Raw genomic sequence first — 22872 nt, 5'->3', positions numbered from 1 at the left:
CCATCCTACTGTAGTCATTGCGACTCCCATTTGAGCAGTGTGCTCTAGGTGGTTGGCCTTTTTGCATGTGCAGACCCCATTTGTATACACATACTATCTACAGTAGTATCATCTGATTGTGGGTTTTTCCCCTTAGAGGGTTTCCACATCAAAATATTTGTGTTATATGTTGTGGATGTTGTTTCTCTTTCTATTTCATGCATTAAGTTTTACCAGGATTGATATTAACTGCTAATCTGTTAACCGACATTAAGTTTGGTTTATCGGTATTAAGTATTAAGTTTGATTAAGTTATAATTGGGTTGAAATTCATTGACAACTGATTCACCCCCCCTCATAGTTGTCCTTTTGGTTCCTAACAATTGGTATCAGAGCCAAGTCCTCTTTTTGTAGAAGTCTAACAGCTTGAGGAGATCCTATGGCAACAAACATTTTTAGGAAGGACAGTCCTAAACTTGATGGAACTAACTATAGTATATGAAAGATCAGAATGGAGACACATCTAAATTGCATTGGAAGAGATATATGGGAAGTTACAAAGAATGGCTATGTTGGTCCTACTCAGAATCAACCTGTTTATGGTAAAAATGGAAACACCAATATTGAAAGACTAAATAGAATCAACCACAAAAACCTAGCCTAACAACAACAAAGATCCACCATAACATATGAAGATTACCTAAGATAATGCAAATCAAATGAAATCACAAAGATTATACCATCACATGTCCAATAGGGTTTAGATCTCCATTCTTCCTATCTCCATTGATCTTGCTTGATATATTTGCTCTCAGATTTTATGTGTGCACAAGAGCTCAACAAAGAACGAAAATATCATTGCAAGTAGGCTTGATCACATATGAAAGTTCAAAAGCGCCATTGGGGGTTGATAATGAAGGAAGAATCTCCTTATATAGAAGACACTATAAGAAATGGAGGGATAAGATTAAGAGGTGTAAAAGATAAATGGTCGGCTAAGATTAGAGGGTAGGTAGAGAAAATAAGAAAATAATGATAGGGTAGGTAGTGTAGGAATTAAGAGATGAATGACATGTGTCATAGGTAGAAAAGGTTAATGAATTAATTAAATAATTAAAGATTTATTTAATTAATAGAGGAAGTGAGATCAATTAAATAAATAAAATATTTATTTAAGTTAGGAAAAAGGATAATTTAAATAAATAAAAGTATTTATTTAAATGAGAATAAGGCTAGAAGAGGATAAATTAATTAATTAAATAAATGAGGATTCATTTAATTGATAGAAGAATTGGGCTTAAATAATTAAATAAATAAAGATATTTATTTAATTAGAAAGGACAATTTTAGGTGCCTACACAACCTAATCCACCACCATTGCGTAAGGATCAAGAGAATGATTGCAAAGCAAGAGAAGCACTTCTGAGTGCATAATTAGATCAGCAAATTATGGGATTATCAGACCAATCTACTGCTAAAGCTATTTGGGATAAATTAGAAACATTGAATGAAGGAGATACCACTATCAAAATTGCAAAACTAGAATGTAAACCGGGTCAGGTATGAAAATTTGAAAATGGAAGAAGATGAAATAGTTTCTGCTTTTATGGAAAGAGTTAATGAAATTGTTTTAGGAATACAATGTTGTGGAGGATCCTTAAGTGAAGATGAAATTATTTCTAAAGTTTTAAGAGCTTTGCCACCGACATACAAAATGAAAGTAACTTCTATTAATGAGTTGAGAACAATGCCTAATACATCAGTATCTAGAGATACCTTGGTTGGAAAACTTTCAACATTTGAGCTTGAGGAATTTGGTCTTGTTGCTACAATTAAGATAGATTTAGCCTTCAGAGCATCATCATCATCATCATCATCATCATCATCATCATCATCATCATCTGACAAATCTGGTTGGAAAACACTTTATGCAAATAAATTGAAGATATCAGAAGGGAAAATGAAGAACTGGAAGAACTTGAAGCACTATTTGCAATGAAAATGCCTAAAGGTCTAGTTGGAAGTAAGTATGAAGGTAAATCATCATTTAAATGTTTTAATTGCAATAAAGTTGGTCATATAGCATCTAGATGTCATGATAGACATGCAAGATTGAGAGAGGAAGCTAAAAGAACATATATGCCTAACCCTGAATATCAGAGATATAGATTTAAGAAGGAGTTACAGATGATTTTGATGAAGAACTGACAGACAATGGATGGGCATTTGTTGCAATAAAAGAAGATCAACCGGCAACTATTGTCCCACCGGTAGAGCAGGCCCTGGCAGCTAAAATTCACATCATATGACTGGTGATAAAGGTAAATTCTTATCTTTTTAGGAATATAATGGAGGTCTAGTAAGATTTGGCGATGATAAAGCTTGTTTAATCAAAGGAAAAGGCACTATATCTTTGGATGGTAAGAACTATACTGACAATGTCTATTATGTTGAAGGTTTGAAGCATAATCTTTTGAGTGTTGGTCAATTAGTTGAAAAGGGATTTTAGTTATAGTTCAAGAATGGAAAATGCAAAATCAGAAACAGAATTGGATTGGAGATTGCAACCGACAATCAGACTAAAGGTAATATCTTTCATTTGAACAACAGTTTTAAGACATGTTTGATTGCACATATTGATGAAAGTTGGTTATGGCATAAGAGACTCTGTCATATAAATTTTTGATTGCATTGTAAAGATCGGTTCAACTAAGGCAGTAAGGGACTTACCTAAGATTGTGAAACCTCATAATCCGATATGTAAGGAATGTCAAATGAGAAAGCAAGTTAGAACAAATTTTAAGAGTATTTATGTGAAATCCAATAATGTTCTTGATTTAATTCATACTGACTTGTGTGGTTCGGCAAGAACAAGAAGTCTACAGGGAGATAGATATTTTATGCTAATTATTGATGATTATTCTAGAATGTGTTGGGTTACTTTTCTCAGGGAGAAATCATAGGCTTTTGGAAAATTCAAGTTATTCAAGGCAATGGTAGAGAATGAAACTGGGAAGAAAATCAAATGTTTGAGATCTAATCAAGGAGGAGAATTTACATCTAAGGAATTTAATACAATATGTGAAGTGAATGAAATCAAAAGACAACTACCAGCACCCCAGACACCTCAATAGAATGGAATTGTGGAAAGGAAGAACATAACTATTCTAGAAGTAGCTAGAAGCATGATATTAGAAGCAATTCTACCTCATGTGTACTAAAGAGAAGCAGTGAATACAATGCTTTACACTTTCAACAGAGTTCACATCAAAGGTGAAACCGGTAAGACCCCTTATGAACTATGGTTTGGCAATACTCCTACTCTTAAATACTTCAGAATATTTGGAAGCAAATGCTATATTAGGAGAGAGGAGTATGTTGTTAAATTTGATCCTAGAAGTGATGAAAGAATATTTCTTGGTTATTCATCTAAGAGCAAGGCATATAGATGTTTTAATAAAAGATTGTAGAAGATCATTGAAAGTGCTAATGTGAAGATAGATGAACACTTTAGAGGAAATTCAAGGTCTGTAGATTCTGAACCGGTAGTTGAGATGATCATAAATGAACCAATACAGAGTGCACCGGTACAGAATGTGGATCCAATCACACCGACATCATCAGAGAATTCCACAGTGACTGAAGAATAACAATATGTGAATAAACCCAGTTATGTAAGACTAAATCACTCAGAAAATCAGATAATTGGGAATAAGTATCAAGGTGTTATATCAAGAGGAAGACAGACAAATGAAGAGTTATGCTTAATTTCTCAAATTGAGCCAGCATATGTTATTGAAGTATGTCAAGATGAACATTGGATAAAAGAAATGGAAGATGAATTAGAACAAATTGAAAAGAACAATACATGGACATTAGTTCCCCGACCTAAAGACAAAAATGTAATTGGAACTAAATTGGTATTTAGAAATAAACTTAATGAAGATGGTAAGGTAATCAAGAACAAAGCAAGATTAGTTTGTAAAGGTTATTCACAAAAGGAGAGAATTGATTATAATGAAACCTTTGCAATGGTAGCTAGAATTGAGGCAATTAGATTATTTCTTGCATTTGGAGCTCATAAGAACTATAAAGTATATCAGATGGATGTAAAATGTGTATTTCTGAATGGTGATATTGAAGAGGAAGTTTACATTGAACAACCTGATGGATTTTCATTGACAAATGATAAATATATGGTTTGTAGATTAAGGAAAGCTTTGTATGGATTGAAGCAATCTCCTAGAGCTTGGTATGCTAGATTGGACAAATATCTTTTGAAGCTTGGTTACACTAAAGGCAATGTTGACAACAACTTATATTTCAAAGTGACTAATGATGACATCTTGGTTATTGAAGTTTTTGTTGATGATATCATTTTTGGAGGAGAAGATGGATTATGTAAAGACTTTGCTAACAAGATGCAGGAAGAATTTGAAATGTCTATGATTGGGGAGATAAAAATTCTTTTTAGGATTGCAGATTTCACATATTGATAAAGGTATATTCATATGTCAAACAAAATACTTGAAGGAACTACTGAAGAAATTTGGTATGGAAAAACTCTAAATCGGTAAGTACTCCTATGACTACAATTGATAAACTGACATTGAAGCATGATTCAGCTCGTGTTAATCCGACAAGATACAAATCTTTGATAAGAGGTTTACTGTATTTGACACAAACAAGACCTAATATAATGAATGCAGTATGTATTGTTTCAAGGTTTCAGAGTAATCCTAAAGAAAATCATGAATCAACAGTAAAAAGGATTTTCTGGTATTTACAAGGTACAACAAGTCTTGGTTTATGGTATCCTAAAGATGAAAATTTTGATATGTACATACACCGATGCAAATTGGGTAGGAGATGTAGATGAAAAAAAGAGTACCATTGGTGGTGCATTCTTTCTTGGTAGCAGATTGATTTCATGGATAAGCAAGAAGCATAATTGTACATCATTATCAACAACAGAATCAGAATATGTTGTAGCAACAACTAATTGTACTCAGGTATTATGGATAAAGCCAATGTTGAAGGACATAAAGGTAAAATGCAAAGAACCAATAATCATTTATTGTGATAATTCAACAACAATTGATATATCAAAGAATCCAGTATTTCACTCTAAGACTAAGCATGTTTCTATCAAATATAATTTTCTGAAAGAGAATGTTGAAGCAAAAGAAGTAAGATTGGTTTATCTCAATACTAAAGAGCAGATTGCAGATATCTTTACAAAGCCCTTGCCGAAGGAAACCTTTGAATATCTCAGAGAGCAGCTTGGGGTAATACCCTCACTGGTAGAGACTTAGATGATTGGGGATTGGCATCAAACCAACATAAACTAACAGAGAAATCTTTTTCCCTACTTTGATGGAGGAAAGATACTTCTCAGGGGGAGTAGTTGGTTGTATGTTCTGGTATTTATTCTTAATTGCTTTGGCATTTGATGTCAAAGGGGGAGAGATATCTATGGACACACATTATTCTTTTGGAGAGATTATTCATTGGGAGAGATATATACTCTTTGTATTTTGATTTTGATTTCTGGTATTGATCTATTATGGAGATCGTTGGTTTTTGGTTTTTTTGGCATTCTATTTTGGCACTTAGATATTTTTGCATGTAGTGTTGGCATCAATGCCAAAGGGGGAGATTGCTAGAGTTCACTTGATTATGTCAAAGACATGGTTTGGATACTTTGTTTTGGTGTTTTAGTTAATGGTCTAATCGGGTTGACATATTTGTTGTTATCGGCAGATTGGTCTAGGTTATGGACTGGTATGCATTATCTATTCTAGATCAGCACGACACGTTATGGAGATGATTTATTGATTGGATATTGTTGTAAATGTATTGAGCCAACATGTTGTATCGTATCTAGTCTTATTTGTAATTGATTTAATTATAATATTCTTAGTGAGCCGACCTACACATTTGGTCTTAGGTTTTGTATATATGTAGGATCTCATTTATGAGATAAACATGTGATATCGTTATTGTATGGTATTGTAACATGGTATGTGTGAATATTGAAGATCATATGAGTAGACTATAGAGAAGGTTCAAGGAAGGTTTGAAGGTGTTTATTAGAGCTTAACCGATATTGTATCCAACATTGGAGATACTATTTTGAGCAGTACATTATTCTAGGATTTAACCATCCTACTGTAGTCATTGCGACTCCCATTTGAGTAGTGTGCTCTAGGCGGTTGGCCTTTCTGCATGTGCAGACCCCATTTGTATACACATACTATCTATAGTAGTATCATCTGATTGTGGGTAAGGTTTCCCATCATGGTTTTTCCCCTTATAGGGTTTCCATGTGAAAATATCTATGTTATGGGTTGTGGATGTTGTTACTCTTTCTGTTTCATGCATTAAGTTTCACCAACATTGATATTAACTGCCAATCTGTTAAACGACATTAAGTTTGGTTTACCGGCATTAAGTATTAAGTTTGATTAAGTTATAATTGGGTTGAAATTCATTGACAACTGATTTAACCCCCCTCTCAGTTGTCCTTCAGGTTCCTAACAACTTGAGGTAAAGATCTATTAATTATGATGAAGAAGGAAGGTCCGAAGTTTAATAGAGAGAACTACAAGATATGTAGTGACAAAATGAAAATTAATATCAAGAGTTTGGGTAGTTAGTATTGGGTTCATGTCATTACTAAGTATGTTGCACCTACTGACATGTTGACTGATGATCAGAAGAAAGAGAAACGAGAAAATCATGAAGCATTAGAGGCTATTATCAGTTCTTTGTCTGACACAGAGTATGTAGATGTTCATGGTCTTGAAACTGCATATGAGGTATGGAAAAAAAATGAAGAGATTTATAATGGTGATGAACATGTTAAGATTACTAAAGAGGAGAGTCTAAGAGGAAAATTTGATGACATGCGGATGGCTGAAGGTGAGAATATCCAGCAGTATGGTCAAAGGATAAAAGAGATAGTCGGTGAAATTAAGAGTGCAGGAGGTAAAGTGGAAGATTCCACAGTGATTAGTAAGGTACTGAGAACCCTGCTACCAGTCTATGCTATTCGAGTTGTAGCTATTTAGGAGTTGAAGTCCATTGAGAAAACTAAGGTAACTCTTGACTCCATGATTGGCAAGTTTACTGCTTTTGAATTAAATGGTTATGATGGCAGTGTACAAAAATATGAGTCTACATTTAAAGCTTTTGTTTCTAACCCATTCGTGAGAAAAAGTAGAGATGGCAGTCATAGTTATGAATCCAGATCCAATAGAGAAGCTGATGAATAAGACAATTTAGTTGATCTTGAAGCATTGTTGTCCAATCGGTTGCCTAGAGGTACAGGTAAATAAAGAGCAAAATTACCTTTGAAATGTTTTGCATGCAACAAGATTGGACACATTGCTGCTAATTGTCCTAATGGTGATAATGAGCACAAACGAGAGAAATTCAAGAAGTACAAGGGTAAAGGCAAAAGAGATTGTCTTATTGTTGTTGATTTTGGTATCATTGATGAGGAATTTGATGGTGATGCTAATGAAGACATTGTGTTTGTAGCTATTAAAGAAGAGATGTCAGACTGAAAGGAATTAGTATCCAAGATGGATAACTCTGATGATTGGATCATTGATAGTGGTTGTTCACATCACATGACCGGTGATCAGAGAATTTTTTTTCTTTGAAGGAATTTGATCGCAGAGTTGTAAGATTTGGTAATGACTCACCCTGCATGGTTAAAGATAAGGGAACTATTTCTCTTAATGGAAAGAGTAGTGCAGATGATGTCTACTGGGTTGAAGGTTTAAAGCACAATCTTTTGAGTGTGGCACAACTCAATGACAAAGGATACCCATTGGAATTTAAAAATGGTATGTGTAAAATCTATGACAACAAAGGTGAACTAATTGCAACCAGGAAGCAAACTAAAGGTAACTTATTTCATCTTAATCCTAAAGTCAACCACTGTTTGATTGCAAAGATAGATGATAGTTGGCTTTGGCATAGGAGATTTTGTCATATAAACTTTGATAACATTGTTAAAGTGAGTAAGTCCAAGATAGTGAGAGGTTTACCTTAGTTAGACAAACCAGTTAGTGCTCTGTGCAAAGAATGTTAGTTGGGAAAAATGACATCCTCAACTTTCAAGAGCAACTATTTTTCAACGGAACATTTGTTAGATTTGGTTCATACAGATCTTTGTGGACCAATAAGAACAAAAAGTATTCAAGGTGATATATATTTTATGATCTTCACTAATGATTCCTCAAAGATGATGTGGGCCATATTCTTGAAGGATAAAACTGAAGCTTTTGGTAAGTTCAAGGCATTCAGGGCCTTAGCTGAGAAAGAGAGCAGTGAGAAGATAAAATGTTTGAGGACAGATCAGGGTGGTGAATTTACTTATGAGGAATTCACTAGGTATTGTGAAGAAAATGGTATCAAGCGGCAGCTTTCTGCATCAAGGATACCATAGCAGAATGGTATTGTAGAGAGAAACAACTGATCAGTTGTTGAAGCTACTAGGATGATGTTGGTACAAGGAGGTGTAGCGAAAACTTTCTAGAGAGAAGCTGTCAGCACAACTATCTACACTATGAACCAGATTCTGGTAAAGAGAGGTAAGGACAAGACTCCTTATGAATATTGGTATGGTAGATCACCTGATGTTAGTTATTTTAGAATATTTGGAAGCAAATGTTTTATTAAGAGAGGTGATTATATTAGAAAATTTGAGGCTAAAAGTGATGAAGGTATATTTCTGGGCTATTCCACCAAGAGTAAGGCCTACAAGTGTTTTAACAACCAAACACAGAGAATTGTTGAGAGTGCTGATGTTCGAGTGGATGAATTTCCTAAAGTCTTAGAAGGAACCAATTCAGAGAAAAATGATGAAGATCCTTGCATTTTCATTTTGGAACCAAAAACTATGAAATCTAAAACCGACAAAGCAAATACTGATGTACCAGTCCAACTGGAGCACATAAATTCAGAAGAAGATGATGATAATTAAGAAGTTGAACCTGAAGATAATGATCATATTATTCCAAGATATGTGAGTTTGAATCACAATCTTGAATAGATTATTGGGGATAAGGATGTTGGAGTACTAACTAGAAGAAGAATCAGAGATAATTCTTGCATGATCTCCACTATTCAACCAAGAACTTCTAAGGAGGCATTTGGTGATGATCATAGGGTTAAAGCTATGGAGGAGGAATTAGATAAAATTGAGAAGAACAACACATGGAACCTGGTACCCCGATCAGTAAATAAAAATGTGATAGGGACTAAGTGGGTTTTCATGAACAAGTTGAATGAAGATGGTGTTGTGGTTCGCAACAAAGATAGGTTGGTTTGCAAATGTTATGCACAAGAGGAAGGAGAAGACTATTGTGAAAATTTTGCACCAGTGGCAAGACTGGAAGGTGTCTGAACTTTACTTGCATTTTCTGCACACAAGAAGTTCAAGGTATACCAGATGGATGTTAAGTTAGCATTTTTGAATGGGATACTTGAAGAAGAATTATACATTGACCAACCAAATGGTTATGCTCTGAATGATAAGAAATAAATGGTATGCAAATTGCATAAAGCTTTATATGGATTAAAGTAGGCACCGAGAGAATGGTATGAAAGGCTTCATACACATCTGATGGAGATAGGATTTTTGAGAACGAGTGATGATAGCAACATATATCTCAAATATGAAGGAGATCAAATACTAGTCAGAGAAGTATTTGTTGATGATATCATATTTGGAGGTAATGATGACATGAGCAATAGTTTTGCAGATGAAATAAAAAATGAGTTCGAAATGTTTGTAGTGGAGGAAATAAAATTTTTCATAGCCTTGCAAATACAACAAATAAAGAATGGTATTTTCATCACACAGTCTAAGTATGTGAAAGAGGTCTTGAGGACATTTGATATGAGTGATTGTAAACTAGTTGGCACACCTATGGTTATAGGTTGTAAGTTGTCTAAGGAAGATGAGTCCAAATCTGTTGATGAGAAATAATACAGGTCAATGATTGGAAAATTGTACTATGTTGTTCACAACAGACCAGACATAGCTCATGCAGTTGGCATAGTTGCTAGATTTCAGAAGAATCCTAAGGAAACATATCTTATAGCAACCAAAAGAATTTTTAGATACTTGAAAGGTACTGTTGATTATGGGTTATGGTATCCATATGGAGGAAATTTTGACTTGAAGGTGTACATAGATGCAGATTGGGCAGGAAATGTTGATGATCAGAAAAGCACAACCGATGGAGCATTTTTTCTTGGAGGAAGGCTTGTTTCATGGAGTACTAAATAGCAGAGTTATACTTCACAATCTACTATTGAAGCTGAGTATGTTGCAACTTACTTGAATTGCACACCGACTATTTGGATGAGGCACATTTTGGAAGGTTTTAAGATGAAGATTTCAGAACCTATAAATATTTTATGTGATAATACAAGTGCCATAATTATTTCCAAGAACCATGTTTTTGTATGCACAAACCAAGCATATTGAATTGAAGTATCATTTCTTGAGGGAAAAAGTTCAGAGTAAAGATGTGATCTTAGAGCACATTTCTACTAAGGAGTACCTTGCGGATATTTCTACTAAACGTCTACCTAAGACTACTTTTGAGTATCTTAGAAGTCAGTTAGGGGTTGTCCCTCTTCATGAAGTTAGTTAAGTATGATGTAGATTACATCAGTCCCAGAACTACTTGCAGAATTTTATAGAAGAATTGGTATAGAAGTGGATGTATTCCACAGGGAGAGCATCACGTTGCAGGATGTTGATGATGTACAATGAAATTTGACATTTCATGTTTTAGTTTCAATTTGGTATTATTTTCAAAGGGGGAGAAGAACTATGTGATTATGTGAAGGAGAACCAACAACAAGCTGAAGACAGAGAGAGCATGTGGATACTTGGTAATGTAAACCAGGATTCCTATTCACAATCACACAACAATCAATGGTATTGATATTTGTATTGCCATCAATGCCAAAGGGGGAGATTGTTGGCATTTGTATGAAGATTGAATTAATGATATGTTATGTTGTCATTGATATCAATTGAATCGGTAATGATATTGTTGTAATATTGATTACTGCAACCGATAGAAAGAATTTGTGAGGAGAACTGGTAACCGGTGTAATAGTATAAATGTTATCTATTGATGTAACCGGTAAACCCTACCTGTTGTTTTTGATAAAACCTAACCGATCAAGTTTATTGGTTATATTGGTTTATGATCTGATGATGAGCGGTAATGATGATGACACACATGATTATTATATGAAGACAATTCCAAGAGATTTTGGCGAGTTGTTGTAACGGTTTTTGTCTAGGGAATGAGAAAATGTATTGCATCTAATGCAAAGCGTGTGATGAGTTTCAAAGTTCGATGAAGAAGTGATCAAGGAGAGATCAAGGTTTTCTTGATTGATGTGCAGAGATTGCTATGTAATCCAATGGTCATACTTGAACTGAATTTGTTTGTAATCTCGATGAGAATTAGGTTTTTGTTGTGTTACCGACCTGATTGATTTGTATTTAAGGTTGATGAAGTATTTTAGTTTTAGAGTGTTGGCAAAGAGATAGACATAGTTCAGTTGAGTGTGTGGTTGCCTAACTGGATGATGTATCTATAGTTTGAGTAAAGCCAGATAGGAGGATGAAATGGATCTGATCAAGTAGGTGTAGTGCTATTCAGACAGATCATCAAACTCCTGTTGTTTTCTAACAATTACAAGAGAATTGAAATCCCCTATCTGGGTAAGCTCTAACAAGCTTGGCGCTATTCAAATCCTCTAACAAGGTAGTCCATTAGATTGGATTTTCAAATCCTCTACGAAGGTTACTCCTTATAGGGTATTGCTTCTAACAAGGCATTTGTAGTCAATCCCTTAACCAGGCGATTCCTAACAAGATTAGTTCTTAACAGGACTTTTTGTAAAGCTTTAACAGGCTTGGCTCCTAACAGGGCGGACTTTAGAAGAGTTCAAATATTATCTTGTGAGTCTCATCTCACCATGGTTTTTACCTATTTGTGTTTCTACGTCAAAAATATTTGTGTCAAGTGGTGAATGTTTTTGTGCTTATGTTTTCATGGTTGATTTACTTAACTACTCAACTATTTTGATAAGTCATGATAACCGGAAGCATTGAGAAATGAAGAAGTTATTTACTATTAAATTGTTGTAACAGACAACCGGTTTATCTTATGAGTTTTTATCTTGACAGAGGTATTATTCTAAGTTCACTTTGAGAGATTGATTGGTGAAGTTTTTTTCAGTTTTTCTATCTACCGATTCACCCCCCCTCTCAGTAGTCAATGAGATACTTATTCTTTCATCATACCATAATAAATTTGTTGAACAAGTATCCCAGGACATCAAGGCCTTAATGGATGTTGTTCCAAAAAAAGGAAGGAAGAGGAAAGAGCTCGAAGTCTTCATTGAACCTATTCCATTAGACTTTGGAATTGAAGATGACACACCTTTAGCATTCAAGAGGGTATTGAGGAAGAAAGGTGAGGAGACTAAAGAGGAGGCTATTAAAGTTAATCAACCATCAGAGGAGAAATGAGAGGAATCCGATAAGGAACTGGTAGCAAGCACATCATAGTTGTCAATTGACACATCATAGGTGGAGAAGAAAAGCATAACTAAGATGAATTCTACTGAGCTCATGATGATGGTTGCTCAGAAGATGATGAAAGAAGGATCTACGGACAAAGGAATTATTGATCAACCAATCCCAATTTTGCATAGACTTATCCCAGAGTGTCATTTTGACAAAGGAGCAAGCCCATCTGGCAAGATCAAATAATCACAGAGCACATTTCTAAGGACTTTCAATCTTTATAGTAGATATCTAACCTGCAGGCATTAGAGAGATTCACACAATCTAAGAGAGCTACTTTTGATCAGATGATTGAATCTGAGAAGAAATAAGTTACTGATAAATTGAAGCTAATTGATAATGCTTTAAGGAAATGTACTAATATATACAAAATATGTTTCTAACACAGTTTTTCTTACTGCAGATAGATAAAGGGATTAAGGATTCATAGGACAAAATTGTAGGTATAGTCAATTCTTTTGATGGTTCAAATTCTTTGACTACTTCTATTGATGGTTAGATTTTGGTATTGGAAGCTCTAGTTTCAACTCTTGAAAGGGAAAAAGACAAAATCATTAGGAGAACCAAAATGGCTTAGAGGATTGGTGAGTCCCCTGTTGGACTCATTGAGTTTACATAAGAAGGAATGCATTGATTTGGTTGGTAAGCCCACACCGATAGAGCTTAAGGATAAAGAGTCATAGTCTCACATGCTTAATGGACTTGTATCTATTTTTGACACATTCAAATTTGGTTGGGATACTTATCTAGAGATTTTGGAGAAAGCATGTCTGGAAAATTTCAAGTATATTCAGCTCCAGAAAGGTATTTTGGGACATATTCTTTGTACAAAATTTTATTCTTCGTCCTGATTTTTGGTATTTTTTTGGCATTGATGTCAAAGGGGGAGGTATAGGTGAAAAATATATTCTTGACATCAAGAGATATGGAGGTATGGAGTATTTTGTACAAATCATGATCATAGATGGATATTCAGCTTAGGGGGAGCAGTCTCAAGGTGAAATCGACAAATGGAAACCATTATCATTTTTCACATGAGTGTTGCCATCAATGCCAAAGGGGGAGATTGTTGGAAATTGACACTCATCTGATTGGTTTCATATGTTGTCATTGATGGCAACATGTTCCAACTTCATTATTTGGTTTGGTTGTTCACCAACACCGATAGGTATCTTCACCAGTAGGAAGGATTCTATGAGTACCAGCATTGAAGGCTGACATGATTTACATTCAAGATATCGGTATAGGAGGATAAAATCATTGAGAGATCTAGCAATTGGTAATTGATTTTGATATTTATGTAAATATGTAATGAGTCGACATGTATAATCTTTTTGTAATGATCTATGTAAGTCGACATGAGTCATGAACAATTGTAAGGGTATATAGGTCAGTTGATTAGATCATTTTGTGATATGTCAAGTTATGAGAAATATGTTGAGAGATATGTTAGGAGATGATGGAAATGATTGTAATTGAGGTAGTTGTAATGCGAAGGTTATTCTGGTAAGGGTTTAGGGTTTCAGAATTGGAACAGTCAGAGCTTGAACCTGAACTCTATCAAGCATAGCGGATGCATTAAATGAGTTAAGTTTCATGTTTTCTTATTCAAAGTGATTGTAGTCAGTGAGAATCCTTTGTGATGATCAGTGTGCTCTAGGATGTAAGCCTTCCTGTAAGTGCAGGCCCCCATATTATGTAATATCTTTTCATATGGCTAATGAATTGATATTGTGGGTCACAAATCCCACTGTGGTTTTGTTAGACAGTTCAAATAACTACAAGACAACTAAGAGGGGGGGTGAATCAGTTGTCACAGATTACAGGAACCATTATCTGTTTAAACTTTAATACCGAAACCCAAAATATTAATATCAGAATAGCAGTTAAAACAATTAATCATAAACAATAATCACAGATTAAAAGCCATCCACATAACACCAAGATTTGTACGTGGAAAACCCGGTAAAAGGAAAAACCATGATGGGAAGCCTACCCATAGTCATATAATACTTCTATAGTAAGTATGTGAATTACAATTGAGGGGCCTGCACTTATAGAAAGGCCAACAAACTAGAGCGCACTACTCATCACAAAAGGAGCCTCACTGACTACATAGAAATACAGACTACAATCCAAAGAAGTGTTGAAATGCAAAAGATAGCATCTCCTCAGACAAATCATCGACAAAAGCTATGTGGGACAATTTGGAGACTCTGAATGAAGGTGATCTTACTGTTAAAATTACAAAACTTGAATGTTACCAGGTAAGATATAAAATCTTGAAGATGGAAGAAGATGAAATAATTTCTCCATTCATGGAAAGGGTTAATGAAATTGTATTGGGAATTCAGTTTTGTGGTGGATCTCTGAGTGAGGAAGAGATTGTTTCAAATGCATTAAGGGTTTTTCCATCGACATATAAGATGAAGGTAACTACAATTAATGAGCTAAGTGTTAGGATAACCAGAAAACAACTGAGAGAAGGGGGGGTGAATCAGTTGTTAACAGATTATAACAATTAATCCACTTAATAACTATTAACCAGATTGAGTACTGACAAAGGAGAAATAGATACCGGTAAACAATAGAATTTAACAATTAAATAGATAATCAATGCAATGCAACCATACCACATAACACCATGATTTGTACGTGGAAAATTTGGAAAGGAAAAAACCATGGTGGGAAGCCTACCCACAGTTAGATGATACTTCTATAGAAAGTATGTGATACAATGAGGGGCCTGCACATGCAGGAAGGTACACTTCCTAGAGCATACTGCTCATTAAAAAAGAGTCTCATTGACTACAAAGAGGCAACAACCATCTCAAGATAAATGGACAACAATCCAATAGAGTGAACTGCTAGAGATAACATCTACCATGCCTAATTATAGTCCCCGTAAAGCTCAATATTGGAGGCCTTTGACCTCTTCCTTAATCCCAATTCGATCACCTATGATCGACCAAGTCTCCTTTGCATATGATATTGCATTCCAAGACCACGACTACTAATTACAATGAAATCTTACATCATTTTATACCAACCCTAAGGCCTAAACCAATTAGGTCAGCCACCTAAAAGATATTACAATAAGATCATTACATAAATTCATATTACAATGATATGCCATGTCGGCTTAAGACCAAAACAACAATAACAAATCCATAAAACATCCCGAAACATCCCGAAACATCCCGGTAACGTGTAGAGTACACGTTAACATTATACCGATCAATAACCTAGATAGGTACCAGACCTATTCTGGGTCCACCATGCCAAAGCAATGTCTTCAAGTAGTTGAAGCATGATCAAAGAAAATATTCAACATCATAAAATTCATGTAGAAGATGCACCAACACCAATTATGCATCTTGTTAAGATTCCTCAGTGAGAGCTCTATCGGTAAAGCCTTAAACTAGTGCCAGTAAAGGTTTACCAGAGTGTATGATAGCATCCGATTACCAAGTTAGTACCATCTGACCAAGACATGCTCCAGAAGCATGTACCACATGTAACCAATCACATTCCATAGATCCAAAAATGCCAGAAGTGTCCAACAAATAGTCTCTTCTGCTGGTAACACTAGATTTTCTACCGGTAACCAAAACCTATTTGCCAGTAACCAGCCATAATAGCTAGTGTTGACATCAATGACAAAAAATCAATGCAACACATAATAAATTCATCCAATAATTCCAACAAACTCCCCCTTTGGCATTGATGGCAACACTAGATGCGAAAAACATCTAAGTACCAAGAAATACCAAACAAGTCTCCCCCTTATGGAAGACAACCAACAATCTCCCGAATATCAATAACCATCCCCCTAATATATAGAATTCCTTTTCTTATTTTTCACATCAATATATTTCCCCCTTTGACATCAATACCAGAAATCTGACAAAAATATCAAAGCAAGAATATAAACCTCTGTATCTTAAATTTGACTACTATTGGCATTCTACACTCTTATGAGAATAGTTGATGTTGTCATTAATGGAAACCAATTGGCAATCATCTATCAACCCATCGACAGTTACCAACACCAGCAATAGACTACATACACCGACAGGCACTTCACTGGCAACAACAATAATGCATACCAACACTCAAGCCGACATGGAATAAACTTTTGTTTATTATTTTATATTGTAATTATCTCTTGTAAAAGCCAACATGATATATTATAAAAGACTCATATATATGTATGAGATATTATAGGTCATTTTGATATGAGATATAGAGATGAGAGAGAGAGAATAGATGATATTTTGTATAAGGTGATATAGTTGACAATGAAGGTTTCGGTAATAGACTGAGCTTAAACCGGTACTGAACCTGGCATAGTTGATGTTGATCTGAAGAATTACATTGTATTAGATTTTGATAATCCATTTTGTAAGTCAGTGAGACTTTTGTTTTGTAGTTGAGCAGTGAGCTCTAGGCTCCTAGCCTTCCTACATGTGTAGGCCCCCAATTGTAAGTAATATTTATTCATTGGCCAGTGAGTGAATATTATGGGTCACAAATCCCACCGAGGTTTTTCCCACACCGGGTTTCCTTGTTAAATATCTTGTGTTATGGTGTGTTCTCTATGCTGTCTTTGTTATGCTTATTTGCTGCATTAATTCTTATTTACTGGTACACTATTTTGGGATACAAAGTTCTTAATAAGTTTAAATATTTTGCAAATTGGTTAGACATTGATTCACCCCCCCTCTCAGTGTCTTTGGGACTATCATTGATTCTAACAATTGGTATCAGAGCTTGGTCCTCTATTTTCAAAAGCCTAACAACTTGAGGAAGAATCTGACACCGATGCAAATGGAGAACTTAAGAAAACAATTGGAAGGAGCTCTTGTAGATTATGATGCAGAGAAATTGAAGAATATCAAACTTGAAGATGATCTAAGGATTGCACAGGAATTCATTAAAGGACTTTAGGAGAACTTTGCTATAGCAAAAAATAAAAGAACTTCATGAGAAGATGCAGAAAGATGACGAGGAAAAAGAAACTCTTAATGAACTTGCAAACAAGTTGAGAGAGGAAAACAATAATATGAAGAAAGAAATGCAAGATATGACTATGAGGTTATGTAAAGACATTGAAGACAGGAAGAAGAGTGAAGAAGACTTGACGAGGAGACTCAATGATGCTGGAAGTGAAAATCTAAGACTTAGTCATGAAAATGATATGTTGAAGACAGATCTGATTCACATGCAACATGATGAAACTGAGCTTATGAGACAAAAAGAAATTCTGGAAAATGAGTTGGCTACAACAAATCAACACAAAGAGAAATTCAAGAAAAGTTTAGAGGAGCTTGATGACATGCTAAAAAGTTAGAAACCTAATGGAGATACTAATGGACTTGGATTTGAAGTTGGAGAATGTTCTGGTACTGCAAACAATCTAGATTAGAACAAACCGGTAAGACAACCTAATGCTTATAAGTTTAATGGCAAATGTTTCAATTGCAAAAAATATGGTCATAGAGAAAATCAATGTAGATTTAGAAATAATCAGAATATTAATGCACCCACCATTCAATGTTCCAAATGCAACAAAGTTGGTCATAATTTAGAAAATTGCAGAATGAATGTGGAATGCTATGTTTGTGGAAGATATGGACACTTATCTAATCAATGCAGAACACAAACTAGTGTAGGATATGGAAAGGCTATTCAGAGGAATAATGTGACTTGTTATGCTTGTAACAAAATTGGACATATTGCCAAATTTTGTAGAAGCAAGACTTCACCGTTAAATAATAAAGGATCCAGTTTGAAAGGCAAAGAAAAGGTAGATGTGGTAAAGCAAGAATTTTCAAAACAATGGATTAGAAAGAGAGATCAGAATGTTGATGAAACTATCTCTATACTAGTAGAATAGAGTAATCCTCCACCAGCAGGAGATTATTCATCCAACTGAGAAGTAACCCTTTGGGGGTATTGCACCAAGTTGAAAATCATGCAGATTACCCTTGGTCGATGGTGAGAAGATAGATTTCTTCTTTACCGACAGATATGTTAAGTTTTCACTTAACCGATGAGCATTTAATGTGGTTGGTGAAAGAAATGTCATTATAAATCAACTAATTTCCCTCATTTTTTGACTCACTGAGCATTCAAATTAGCAGAGCGCAAAAACAGAGCAAAGGCATTCAAGGAAAAGGTGCGAAGTGATTTATTCAAGCATTCAAAATATTTTCAGGCAACAAAAGGTATTTTTCAATGGCTTCTTCTTCTTCTCCCGAGTTTATTCTGAACCCTACTATTGTGGAAAATGTGAAATTCCCTAGGCCCGTATTTAAGATAATTCTCAAGACTACTAAGCAAGATGACTCTGTAGGGGCGTTTTCAAAGATTCCTAAAGGTGTAGCATTTGCAAAAGACCCTAGGATTTATATACATTGCAATATAGAAGAACTAGGTTCTGAAGAATTGATGAAAATGTTTACTAAGGTAATTTGTGATGAAAATGGTTCTGTTAAACCTGAACACAAGATTGTAGAAACTCTAGGTTTTGTGGAGATAGTGAACATTCCTCAATTTCCAGAGGAAGTAGTAAGAATTGTTTTGAGTAGAGCACATGGAGAATCCTTATGGTTGGATTCTGTCTGCAAAATCCCGACAAGCAATTAGGGTAGTATCTGGTTTACCATCAAGTGACAACACACCTGTTAAAACAAAGAAGATTCCTAACAACAAAGTGATGAACCTAACCGGAGCAACATCTGACAATAGATCATTGAGAGTGAATTATATCAAGGACATCAATGTGAGATTTGTAAGTATGGTGCTAGGATACAAGACCACACATGTTAACAGGATAAATTCAGTTTCTAGTCTTTGTATAAATAGTGCTTATGAGATGGTTAACAACAATGCAATGATAGATGTGTGTGAATGGCTAAAAGATGAACTTATTGAAAATTTGAAAAAGATTAAAGGAGATAAGAAAGGGACATTCCGCTTTGGAAATATTTTGGTATTCTTAATGTTGTATTTCACTAAGGAAATCCCCGATACAGGACCTAAAGACTTTGGATATGATATACCGATAGGAAAACAATTACAAGAAGCTTTTACTGACATGGGAAATACAAAGGACAACAACATAATTGAATACTTCAAAACCTTCCAAACTAAAATGAAAACTAGAGAAAGGCTACCACAGAGTGTAGTGGACAAATATGACAAAGAGATCTGTTTTGTTATCAAGAGAGATGGGATATGGATGGAAGCTATACTCTCTAGGATTGTTTGGGTGACTGAAATGGGATATGAGGTAGATCTTAACATTCTGGAGACATATGCAAAAGCTTTACTGGATGCACCGAGAGAACCATTAGAACAGGCTTTTGGTAGTGCTGAGACTATTGAAAGTGATGTAAATATGTTGAAGCAAAGAAAGAAAAGAGAAAAATTTATTAGAGATGCTTCCAAGAAAGTGAAGGAAATCAAGGAAAATGTAATGAACATTAGTGGCATATCAGCTAGTGATCTTGAAGGACTTCAATCGGAGGCACACATCTCACCGGTTGGCATATCTTATGGAACTGACAGTGAGAAGGCAACTAAGTTTAAAAGAGTTGAAAGGAGGAAGAGAAAACTTTCACCGATACCCTCTCCTTCACCTAAGAGAACAAGGACTTTGAGGAAGAAACAACAGGTAGTAAGGGGACCACCAAAGAAACTAACACCAAAGAAGAAACAACAACCTATTACTCCTTCTTTGAATGATTTATTAAATGAGACAACAGATGATGGAAATTTGGCTAATGTACACAAATTGTATAACACATTTAATTATTCTGACAGGGAAAGCATTGAGAACAATATTATTTTACATCTGGACATATATAAAAGGGTTTTAATTGAAGTTGTGGATGACTTACCCAATGAATTGTATAGGAGATTGGAAGAAAAAAGGATTGCAGTGATGGAATTAGATAAGAAACTGAAAGTTGAAAAAATTCTAGCTGTACATCCTGTAAATTCAAAAGAGGAAATTGATGAATTAATTTATGAGGCTAACCGATCTTTTTTTTCCAGTGGACACCGATAAGTAAGCTTAATGGTAGGAAGAGTAAAAGAGATTGCAGATGAGACTGCTGATAACTGGGATATATTTTTTGTGGAGAAGGAAAAACAAGAGGAAATGAACCCACCGAAGAAGACATTTAAAGTGTATCAGAAGGATGAGGACAAGGGCAAAGGAAAAGTTGGTGGTATTACAAACATCAAGAATACTGACAACCTACCACCACCTTTGGATACTGCACCGATACACACAGACGATCCACCAGTTCTTGACATTGAAGGTGTTACACATGATGACACAAATCCTGAATCTGAGATACTCTTCACCATGAATGTGGATACTTAGGAAGTAAATATTGTTGTAGATAAGGATAGTGTAGAGGTTAAGGAAGACAATGTTGATAGTGGCAACATGGCTGAGAAACCGATAGAGACTATTGAGGTTGAGATCCCAACCCAAACAGGGCAACCATTAGATACTGGGAAACCTACTGAAGGAATAGATGCCGACACAGAGCCACCGAAGACTAAGATACCGACAGTTGAACTTACTGAGAAACCTACTCAGGCAAAGGTACACATTGAGGCAAAGAAACCGACAATCACTGAGACATCAAAATAGTCTGAGAAACCCTTGCAAGTTGAGATGCAAACCCAGACTGATCCACCAGCGGAAAACACAAGTAAAATGGTTACAATTGATGGAAGCACAGAGGTAATAAAGGCAATTGGTCAGACATCCGGCACATCAACAATTGAATTCAGACCTACCAATGTTACAGAGGTACTTTTGGATTCAATCAAAAAGATAATGGATTGCAATGCATTGGCCTACAAGGCAATTGATAACACTGTACCTATTCTTAAATTGATTGCACCAAATTGTAACATAGATCATATTAAGGATTCTTTAGGCAAATTGGACACATTGTCCAAATTTATTGCTGACAATGTAATAACCATTGATAAAGTGAATGAGGATACAATAAAGGAGAGAGTTGAAAAAGAGAAGGACATATTCTTTGATGACACCATAAAGAAGTGCACAGAACACCTGAATAGTTTTTGTTGTTGTACTATTTTGGAGTACAAAGAGCTATATAGGGAAACATGCAAACCTCACCTTCTGACAGAGGACATAGACAAGGAGATCAGTAAAACAAAGAAAGAAATTGATGACATAGCTGATAGCATAATTGGTTCATCCAGCCACATATCAGTTTTTGAGCAAGAAATGGCAGGTTTCGAGGAAAAACTAGAGAAACTTGAGAAATAAAAGGCAAGGATAAGGTCTAATGCCAAAGAACTTAAAAACAAACTTGGTCCCAAGTTGGACAATCTTATTTCTTAGAGAATAGAAATATTTAAGGCATTACTTCAAGGAGAATGATCACCGAAAGATCACATGCATTATCTCACTGACATGATCCAATAGACTGAAGCAACTTTGAATGACAACAAAAGGTTTATGCAGAGTCTGAATTTGGTTCTGGTAGATATCTTTCAGATTGTAACCAACCGGTTACAAACTTTGAGGTAAAAATTTTGCACTCGTTTGACTCTTTTTGACAACCTTTGTCATTGATGTCAAAGGAAGAGTAGTGGAGAGAAAAATCACTATTCAGAGGAGATCATTTTCTCAGGGGGAGCACATCTTTTTGGCAACTTTTTGGACTTTATTTTTTGGAACAATTTTTGGCTTTTTCTCATGAGTGTTGCCATCAATGCCAAAGGGGGAGATTGTTGGCATTCTACAATCTTATAAGAATAGTTGATGTTGTCATTGATGGCAACCAATTGACAATCATCTGTCAACCCACCGATAGTTACCGACACCGGAAATAGACTTCTACATACACCGATAGGCACTTCACCGACAATGGCAATAATGCATACAGGCACTAAAGCCGACATGGAATAAATTTTTGTTTATTGTTTTATATTGTAATTATCTCTTGTAAAAGCCAACATGGCATATTGTAAAAGACTCATATACATGTATGAGATCTTATAGGTCATTTTGATATGAGATATATAGATGAGAGAGAGAGAGAATAGATGATATTTTGTAGAAGGTGATATAGTTGACAGTAAAGGTTTTGGTAATAGACTGAGCTTAAACTAGTACTGAACCTGGCATAGTTGATGCTGATCTGAAGTAGTACATTGTATTGGATTTTGATAATACATTTTGTAAGTTA

This window comes from Cryptomeria japonica, chromosome 1 (assembly GCF_030272615.1).
Source record: "Cryptomeria japonica chromosome 1, Sugi_1.0, whole genome shotgun sequence".
Lineage (NCBI taxonomy): Eukaryota > Viridiplantae > Streptophyta > Pinopsida > Cupressales > Cupressaceae > Cryptomeria > Cryptomeria japonica.
The sequence above is the reverse complement of the archived record's forward strand: the minus strand, read 5'-3'. Positions refer to the sequence as shown.